The sequence below is a fragment of the Rosa rugosa genome, chromosome 5, assembly GCF_958449725.1.
Source record: "Rosa rugosa chromosome 5, drRosRugo1.1, whole genome shotgun sequence".
Lineage (NCBI taxonomy): Eukaryota > Viridiplantae > Streptophyta > Magnoliopsida > Rosales > Rosaceae > Rosa > Rosa rugosa.
In genome coordinates, this window is record NC_084824.1 from 30,476,563 (window position 1) to 30,485,871 (window position 9,309).

General features: G+C 36.5%; 1 long non-coding RNA gene across 3 annotated transcripts; it reads left to right on the forward strand.

Annotated features, from left to right (window-relative positions):
* Nucleotides 1-255: 255 nt before the first annotated feature.
* LOC133712947 (uncharacterized) lies at nt 256-5,287 on the forward strand. Of its 3 annotated transcripts, none has more exons than XR_009847674.1 (8): nt 256-1,029; nt 1,346-1,457; nt 3,157-3,255; nt 3,485-3,803; nt 3,943-4,029; nt 4,352-4,449; nt 4,705-4,830; nt 4,939-5,287. It is a non-coding gene; the product is annotated as an uncharacterized LOC133712947 (long non-coding RNA). The 3 variants fall into 3 exon arrangements; XR_009847673.1 differs by having other exon boundaries at nt 3,512-3,803; nt 3,912-4,029; nt 4,939-5,285; XR_009847672.1 differs by having other exon boundaries at nt 3,512-3,803; nt 4,939-5,283.
* The last annotated feature ends 4,022 nt before the right edge of the window (nt 5,288-9,309 follow it).

A 9,309-nucleotide genomic window follows, 5' to 3' on the forward strand; every position in this document is an offset into this window, starting at 1 on the left:
TGAATTTCGTTTTGGTACTTCAAAATTACGGAAATTTCGGCAGTTTCGGAGAAATTTAAAACCTTGATATTAGAAAGGAAACATCTCTGGAAGCTCAGTGGGGGCAGGTCAGTTGCATATGTCAATATATATATACATATATATATATATATATATATAAAAAATGCTCAATTGCCAAATGTCAAAAGCTCAGTGGGGGGTTCTAAGTCTCCCACCAAACAACTTAATTGAAGCCCGACAACCATATTCTTTCCTTTACTTTCCCCCAATGAAACAGCAACCCACTCTTACTCTAAAAGTCTAAACCAAATCCAAAACAGCCAGCAACCAAAATGAAGAATCAAACCCTAAAAATCGAACTCATTTCTCTACTACCCTACTACGATTTGTACATCGATTTGGAAAATTAGGGCTTCGATACGAGTTCTTCAGGTTCATTTCGCCTTGTTTCGAGTAATTGAGCAGCAGTGACACGGAGAGTTCCGAGCCTCCTGACCTTGAGAGGCAGCAGCAGCGTGACGGCGGCGCTGAGGTGGTTACCTCAATTCCCGATTCTTCTGGCGTTGAGATGCAGTGTCGCCGCTGCTGAACGTCATCATTTCCAGAACCACAGGCTCCCTCCGCCGCATCCATCGCTAATTCGTCCAAGGAGGCATAATAGAAGAGGGGTACATCTTTGGTGAAGAGAGGGAGAGAGAGGCATCATAACCCGGAGCCATTTCGGGCCGACGACGATGGCGCCTCCAAGAAGCGAACCAAGTCATTGGGCTGAAATTAAGCTTAGACGGAAGCGAATTAGAAATCATGTTTCAGCTATGCTCTAGCAAGAGTGCCATGTTCTCTTCAGCACAGGCCCTGTCTCTGATGCCCAGATGATGGGAAAGAGTAAGGGAATGAGAATCACATGCCAGGCCGCAATTCCAGCTGATAATGTCCCTGACATGGGTAAGAGGAAGCTTATGAATCTGCTTCTTCTAACGAATCTCACTTCCCTCTGGTTTCCTATGCCACTTTCTTTGCTCCAACTGGGTGAGTTTGAATCATTGGTTCCTCTGTATTCCCTCTCATTTCTGTTTTGAAATCTACGTGTATGCTTGATTAGTATGTGCTTTTGTGGTTAACTGTGATTGGATTACATGTTGAATCCCCCTAATCAAATGTTAGAAAGATTCCAATTTGAACAAGCTAGTGTTAAGTTATCGGATGATAACCAAGGATTATTTTTATGGTTCTAATTTCTAGACAATATCATGCTCAAACTGGTATTTTGGCATTGAATAGATTGTCATTTTATCATTAGCTCTTTGACATATTTATTTTGCTCTTAATTGGAGAACAATTGTAGCTTTGATGTTGGAAGTGGTGGTCAAGTTGCCAAAGATGCTCTACGAAACGATGTAATTGCAGCAGAATGGCTTAAGAGTTAAGAACCATGGCCCTGGTGACAAGGATTGAAGGTACTAATACATCTTACTACTATTTCAATTTATTTGGAAAGTTCAAGTTCATTTTGCAATTTATGGCTCCAATTTGCTTGGTCTGAGCTTCTTTGAATCTGAAATTTGTCTCAAGTCCTTGGGCTGCTAGTTCAAAATTATATAGGCTTCTATAGGCTCATAGTTATATATATGAATAACTTATACAAGTGAACGTCTTCTCTTTTTATCCTTAATTCTGTAAATACTGCCATATTTTTCTCTTGACTATCGCGAGAAAATCACTTGAACCAGTTGCCTTTTCTTCAAACAATATAATATTACCCCCACTTTATAACTATGTAGTATCTTCATTCAAATTCAGATTCAAGATAGGAACTTAGTGGTAGTATACTTTCCACTGATTGTTTTAGTTATATGCTAAATATCTGAAGAGAGTTCTGGATATACGAGGATAGTAGTTGAAATTTATGATTTCAAAGAACAAACCTCTTGCTAGAACTGTGACTGTCCTTGAGCTGCATCTGGACGCAAAGCTTTTATCGCCACTGGTGTGTGGTTCAGTTCCCCTTTGTAAACTGGACCATAACCTCCTCTCCAATCTTGCAAGATATCGAAAAATTATTTGTTGCTGATTCAATTTCCTCAACTGTGTATTTTCTATAACTGATATCACAGGCCCTTGCTTCTGATGCCTTCTTTCTCTCTTTAGCTTCTTTAAGGGCTTTCTGTTCTGCATTCCTCCTTTTTTGTGATTCCCATTCAGCAAAATCCTTTGAGCTGCTTCTGCTGCCTTAATGGCTGCCTTACGATTCACTTTTTCTCTCTGTACAAGTGCAAATGCAACTTCCTCAGCTAGTTGTGCCTCTTTTAATCTCTTTTTTTCTTCCAATTTCCATCGGTTAAGTTCCATGTCCTGGCATTGATACATAATGAGAAGATATACTCGAGTAGTTTTGCCATATGAACTGTTGCGAGTTTGCATTTGCTTGACAGAACTTGGAGGCATAAGATGTCCGTTTTGTGTGTGTCTGTGTCAAGTATACATTTAGTTATATTACATCTTACTAGATGTGGCACAAATATACTGCATATGGCCTGTTGCTCTAATAAATGTGCATCTATGCATCATATATAGCATAGAAAACCACAATATATATATGTACTCATTTGAGATATCATGACAGGAAATCACTGAATGTGGGAACATCTAAACTGGTTCCTAACTCAAAAATTTTCTAATATTTTAAGTACTTTAATATGCATTACTTACAAAAAAAAAATGCTGGGTAATTGTCTTACCACATTCTGTGAGTCACAGGACTAATATTGGGATACTAGAATATTTGGTATTATGTTACATTGATAATTTTTTTCTTGAAACACCTATATCTTGTTAAACTTTCGTGCATACAGAAAGGTGGCAAGGTAGTTGCTATGTAGAAGTAGAATATTGTATTAATTGTTATCAGAGTAACCTTTAAATTGGGTATTGAACTTAACTCAAGTCTTTGCTATGGAAAGTTGGAAGCTGGACTACTTACATTCATTATACCCATTGTTCTTCTTGGGCACCTGGTATACTGCTGTTGCATATGTCTTGTTCAAATTGATCACTTAAAACGTTGAATATGTAGTGAAATTTGGAAATTGGGTCATCAATCTTCCATATACATTCACTTGGAAATTGGCACTAATGAAGTTCGCATTTGAAATATAGTGTGGCTTGATGGATGATGGAGTGAAACTTTCTCTACTGGGTTCATGGATGGCCTTGTTTGTATTATTTGCTGGAAGGAAGTTCTCACAACCAATTAAGGTAATCTTCTAATTGACTTGGTTGTAATGAAGATTCCTTTTTAGTTTTTGTTTCCATTTGAGATCAATGTGCATTGCTTTTGTTTGGAGGTATTGGTTTTTGTGCTTTTGGTTTGCTTCCACACCTCTCAAGTTCTGACCAGCAACCATATATAATTGACTATTCTGCTACTTGAAAATATGATAGCTTTCTTATATCTATTTCTTTTTCCAATTTATTTGGCATATAGGTGACTTTGATTTTTCGAGGTTTGCAGATTTTGGAGCTGCAATATCTGGTGCAAACAAATTGCAGTGCCAGCAAGTGCTTAAAGAGCTAGAAGCAAGTATCGATCAATCTTGCTGAGGGTTTCTATATTAGTCATAATTGCACTTACTTTTGATTAGTATATATTTATTGGATTTGATCATCTGCTACAAGCTTGGCCAAGTGGTTGAGACTTGCTGTGAATATATGGGGACAACATCATTGCTGGTAATAAGGCGGAAGTCTGGGGCACAAGTTCTTCTTATTGTCGAGGACTAGTGAGCTCACTCTCTGTTTTGAAGGTGAGGTTTATGAGTTTTTTGCTGTTATGCCCCAAAAGGTCACTCTCTATTTCTTTCTTGCTTTGAGCTCTATTTTTATTTACTTTTCTTATACATTAATGCTCACAGGTCTAATGCTCATCTTTTGCATACTTTGTAGAAAGTATTCCTTAAGATGATAAGAGGATTTGTTCGCATAGCCATGGAGAATGGCTATCCCCTAGTTTCAGTTTTCTGCTTTGATCAGGTATCACCTTCTTATTATCTGATTTTTCATGGTATACGTACCTAGAGAGTTATTGGTTTCAATTCTTGCTGCAGTTGTATTATAGCTGTTTTGCATTTCTGCCTTTGCTTTACTGGTCTAACATGTATGGATGTCAATAGTTACATAACTATTAAGAGCAGTTTGTTGCAATTTCTGCTTGGCCGCTTGTGTTCATTAAAGGGGTGCCATAATGTTTATTAGTTCTTCAGTGGTTGAGTTATGCTTTCCTTGTCTATCTAGCATGTGTTTCACCTCTCAACGAGATGATGTTCTCCTTTTAATCTTATGATCTATGCTGCAGTCAAATGTTTATAAGTGGTGTAAGCCAAGTGGGGAGTTATTCCTGAAGTTTGCTAGAGCTATCAGATTCACCCTTATTGCCTTCCGGGGAATGTTTGGGTATGTATTTAGTTGTTTGATATTGTATTATTTACTTTTAGTGCAGCAAACACTCGTGAAGTGAGTTCCCTTACATTTCTCTTGAACATATTTTGTTGGTCTCTCTTGAACATACTTTAGTTGTTAATTTCTTTGGTAACCTGTTAAGTACTCACTCAGAACTTGTGTTCAACAGCAGCAAGCAATTAATGTCATTTCGAATGCATGGCCACAAGAAACTAATGTAAAAATTTATTATAATCTGCATGGTTGCAGACTTGCAGATATATGGGTACAGAATGAAGTCAATACTAGAGCTTGTTGAAGAATGTGAGCACTGTGGGCATTTAGGACTTGTTGAAGAATGTTTCAATCAGCCAGAGTCTTGAATGTGTTCAAAGGGTAAGGTCATTGGGTGAGCAGAACTGGAGTCAATACTAGAGCTTCTGCCAAAAGTTAGAAACTGGACCTAACTTTCTTTATTTGTGTTTCTGTATGATGTTGACATAGCAACAAAGGCAACTGTCCTTGGCATCCAAGTTGGGTGTGGATTCAGGCCTAAGATTCCATGTAGGAGATGAATCTAGAGCTAATGCTGCACAAGATAATGAACTTTTCCATCAGAATCCTCAAGCATATACTGCACAAGATGGAAATTGGATTGCTCGTATTGCAGCATTCCTTGTGGGTGAGGATCGAACACAATCTCGTATAGCTTATGAAATTGGAAGGCTTAGTTCAATGAAATGTTTAAATGCTTATAAAATTGTTTATAGTGAATCGATTGGAGTTTGTTTTGATGTATCAAAGTTACTTTTAGCATTAATATAAAATTATTGTTCATTGGTAATTATCTCTAGCATTGATTTTGTATGATTTCACCTAGCATTGATCTCATACAACACAATACAAAACAATGTATTGTATGACTGTAAACGAGTTCAAAATTAAGGCTTCTCTTACAACAGTAATTGGCTATTAGCCAATCTGATTACAATATTCACACCACAACTAACTAAATATAGTGGTTGTGTGAACTAACAACCAACAACAAAAGAAAACAAAGTTCTGTTGTGTGAGATTCATAACACACAACAAAAATGAAATCATCTTTGTTGTCTAAGTAATCAACAGACAAGGGAGATAATTTCACTTGAGTTGTGTGTTATTAATCTCAGACAACAAAGAATGAGTAATATCTGTTGTGTGTTACATATCTCAGACAACATAGAATGAATAATATCTGTTGTGTGTTATGAACCTCAGACAACAAAAAATGAGTTATATCTGTTGTGTGTTATGAATCTCAGACAACGGCGAATTCCTTCTTCTGTTGTTTGAATGTGTCGACACATCCTCGCGCATGCCATGCCAGGCACATGCCTGCGCAGAATTCACACAACAGAAACAGGTTTTCTATTGAGCAAAGTATTGTTACATAACGGTGAAATCACCGTTGTGTAATTTTTCAATCACACAACACTCGTTTAGACTACAGTGAGGCTGGTCATCACACAACTCCAAATATCTGTCGTCTGATTAACTTATTGTAGTAGTGGATGATGCCACAGTTGCTCAAAATGATCAAAGTCAAAATAATGAAGTGCAAGGACAGCAAGTTAATCAACAAGATGAGATAAATGCAGCATCACATGTAGAAATGTCTCAACCTATAGCCTTGAGAAAATCTACAAGAATCAGGAAATGTGCCATACCAGATTACAAGTTGTACTTGACAATTGAAGAAGATAACTTAGAAGATGAAGATGATCCCATTTCAGTTGCAGAAGCTATGCAGTCAATAAATAGTGAAAAATGGAGATTGGCAATGGAGGACGAACTTCAAGGTATGGCTTAGAATGGTGTATGTATTTTGGTTGATAAACCACATGACTCTAAGCCTATTGGATGCAAATGGGTGTTTAAAACAAAGAGGGATGCAGATGGTAAAGTGGAAAGATTTAAAGCAAGACTAGTGACTAAAGGCTACAATCAGAAAGAAGGAATTGACTATAATGAGACTTTCTCTCCAGTTTCAACCAAAGATGCATTCAGAGTTGTCATGGCTCTAGTAGCACACTTTGATCTTGAGTTACACCAGATGGATGTCAAGACTGCATTTTTGAATGGTGATTTGCATGAAGAAATTTATATGTTGCACCCAGATGGTTTTGCAGAAGATGAAAGCAAGGTTTGCAAGCTCAAGAAATCAATATATGGTCTTAAGCAAGCTTCCAGGCAATGGTATCTCAAGTTTGATAAGGTAATCACTCAATTTGGCTTTTTGTAAAATAAATTGGATGAGTGTATTTATCTTAAGACCAGTGGGAGCAATTTTATTTTGCTCATTCTGTATGTTGATGATATTTTACTTGCAAGTAGCAATAGTTGTTTGCTGAAAGAAACAAAAGCTTTTTTGTTGAGTTAGTTTGACATGAAAGATATGGGAGAAGCACATTATGTGCTAGGCATTGAGATAACTAGAAATAGAAAGCAATATGCTTTAGGTTTATCTCAGAAAAATTATGTGGACAAGACATTGCAGAGATTTGGGATGCAAGGCTGCAAATCAGGTGATGCACCAATATCTAAACGAGATAGGCTGCACAAGGGTCAATGTCCAAAGAATATGTTGGAAATAGAGAGCATGAAGAATGTACCATATGCAAGATTGGTGGGGAGCTTGATGTTTGCTCAGATTTGTACAAGGCCTGACATTTCATTTGCAGTAAATATGCTTTCAAGATTTCAATCAAATGCAGGCCATGAACATTGGATAGCAGGTAAGAAAGTTCTGAGATATTTAAAAAGGACCAGGAATCAGATGCTGGTGTATAGAAGATTGAATGAGAAAGAACTTGAAGTAGAGGCCTACACAGATGCATCTTACAAATCAGATATGGATGATTTGAAATCTACATCTGGTTATATATTTCTTCTAGCAGGTGGAGCTATTTCATGGAAAACTGCAAAGCAGACTTTGACAGCCACATCAACTTTTCAAGCTAAGTATATTGCTATTTTTGAACCAACAGGACACGCATTGTGGTTGAGGAACTTTATTTCTCATTTGAAGTTAATATGTTATGTAGAAAGGCCTATGGTGATTTATTGTGATAATGCATCAGCAGTCTTCTTTTCAAAGAAGACTGCTGATTGAATGAGAAAGAACTTGAAGTAGAGGCCTACACAGATGCATCTTACAAATCAGATATGGATGATTTGAAATCTACATTTGGTTATATATTTCTTCTAGCAGGTGGAGCTATTTCATGGAAAACTGCAAAGCAGACTTTGACAGCCACATCAACTTTTCAAGCTAAGTATATTGCTATTTTTGAAGCAACAGGACACACATTGTGGTTGAGGAACTTTATTTCTCATTTGAAGTTAATAGGTTCTGTAGAAAGGCCTATGGTGATTTATTGTGATAATGCATCAGCAGTCTTCTTTTCAAAGAACAACAAGAGGTCTTCAGGTTCTAGAAATATTGATGTTAAGTGCTTTGCAGTGAGGGAAAGTGTTAGAGATAATGAAATAGAAGTTGTAAAGATTGGAACAAAGGAGCAGTTGGCAGATCCATTGACCAAGGCTTTACCAATGGCTGAGTTTGTAAAACATGTTGCAAATATGGGAGTTGCAGACATTATTTGATATTGAGGAACATATCAGCATTATCTCACAAGTTAGTATTGACTAGTAGCTTTGTTATTTAGGTTGTGATATGATCAATAAAATGCAATTATATTATTAAGGTTTTATCCAATTAATTATCTGCTAAAATCAAGTTGTACAACTTTCAGTTTGCAATTTATTGAATGGCTATATATATAATGCAGATTGTGATAAAATTTACAGTGGAATATAATTTGCTTTACTTCTATTAATTTAGAAATTTTGGTAGGACTTAAACATACAAGTGTATAATTGAATGCATTCATAACACAAGTGTGTTAATACTGTTGCTGTAACTGAGATTCATGTGATTTTAGTCTGCTGCAATGTGATCTTGGAACACTAGTGTTTATTCTTATTCACTGTGATGTTCTTGGGTTCCTTGTAGTTGGAGATCATTTACAGAATCTAGATTACCAAATTTAAATAACCAAAGTGTCTAAACTTGCAGTGCACATTTTAAGTAGATTAGTTCTTATGTGAGTGTATAAATATGCATTCAGCTACAATTACAAATCAATGTCAAGTTCAGTGGGAGATTGTAAGCAAACTAGCATTGCTTATGGAACAAGACATTGATTAGAACTTGTATTCTGCATATACATTTGATATATATATAATTAATCTAAGTTTAGACTATGATATAAGCTGATGAAATATTTCATTTTGTGACAAGCTTATCTGGTATTTGAATTTAAATTAAGTTGCAGTTGAAAGAGCAGTTAAAGTTTGATAAGCAGTTGAGGTATTGCAGCAGTTTCTTTATGGATGAAACTGATTTGCAGAGTTGCTATATATATGTCAGATTGGTCCCTTCTGATGCATGTGTGGTTCTTGTTTTAGTCCCATATACTAAGAGAACATAAGGGTGAAATCAGGAGAAGGCTATTGTCACGCCCCGAATTTTGAATAAATAAATTCAAATCCGAAACGCGATAACTTAACAAGCACAAGAACAACACATAGAAGATTTTTAAATTAAATTAAGCAACTAAACAAACTGAGCTCACAATGTCAATACCGACTCGTTCTTTAGAGTCACACATGTAATAGTTTACAAATTAAACTGAATGACAATTCAATAAGTAAACACACCCACCACAACTCACTACACAGCGGAAGACTTAAAACTAAGAGTACCCTTCGACGTCCACGCTACCGAATGTACACCTCAGCTTCGACGATGATCACTCGATATTCTAACCT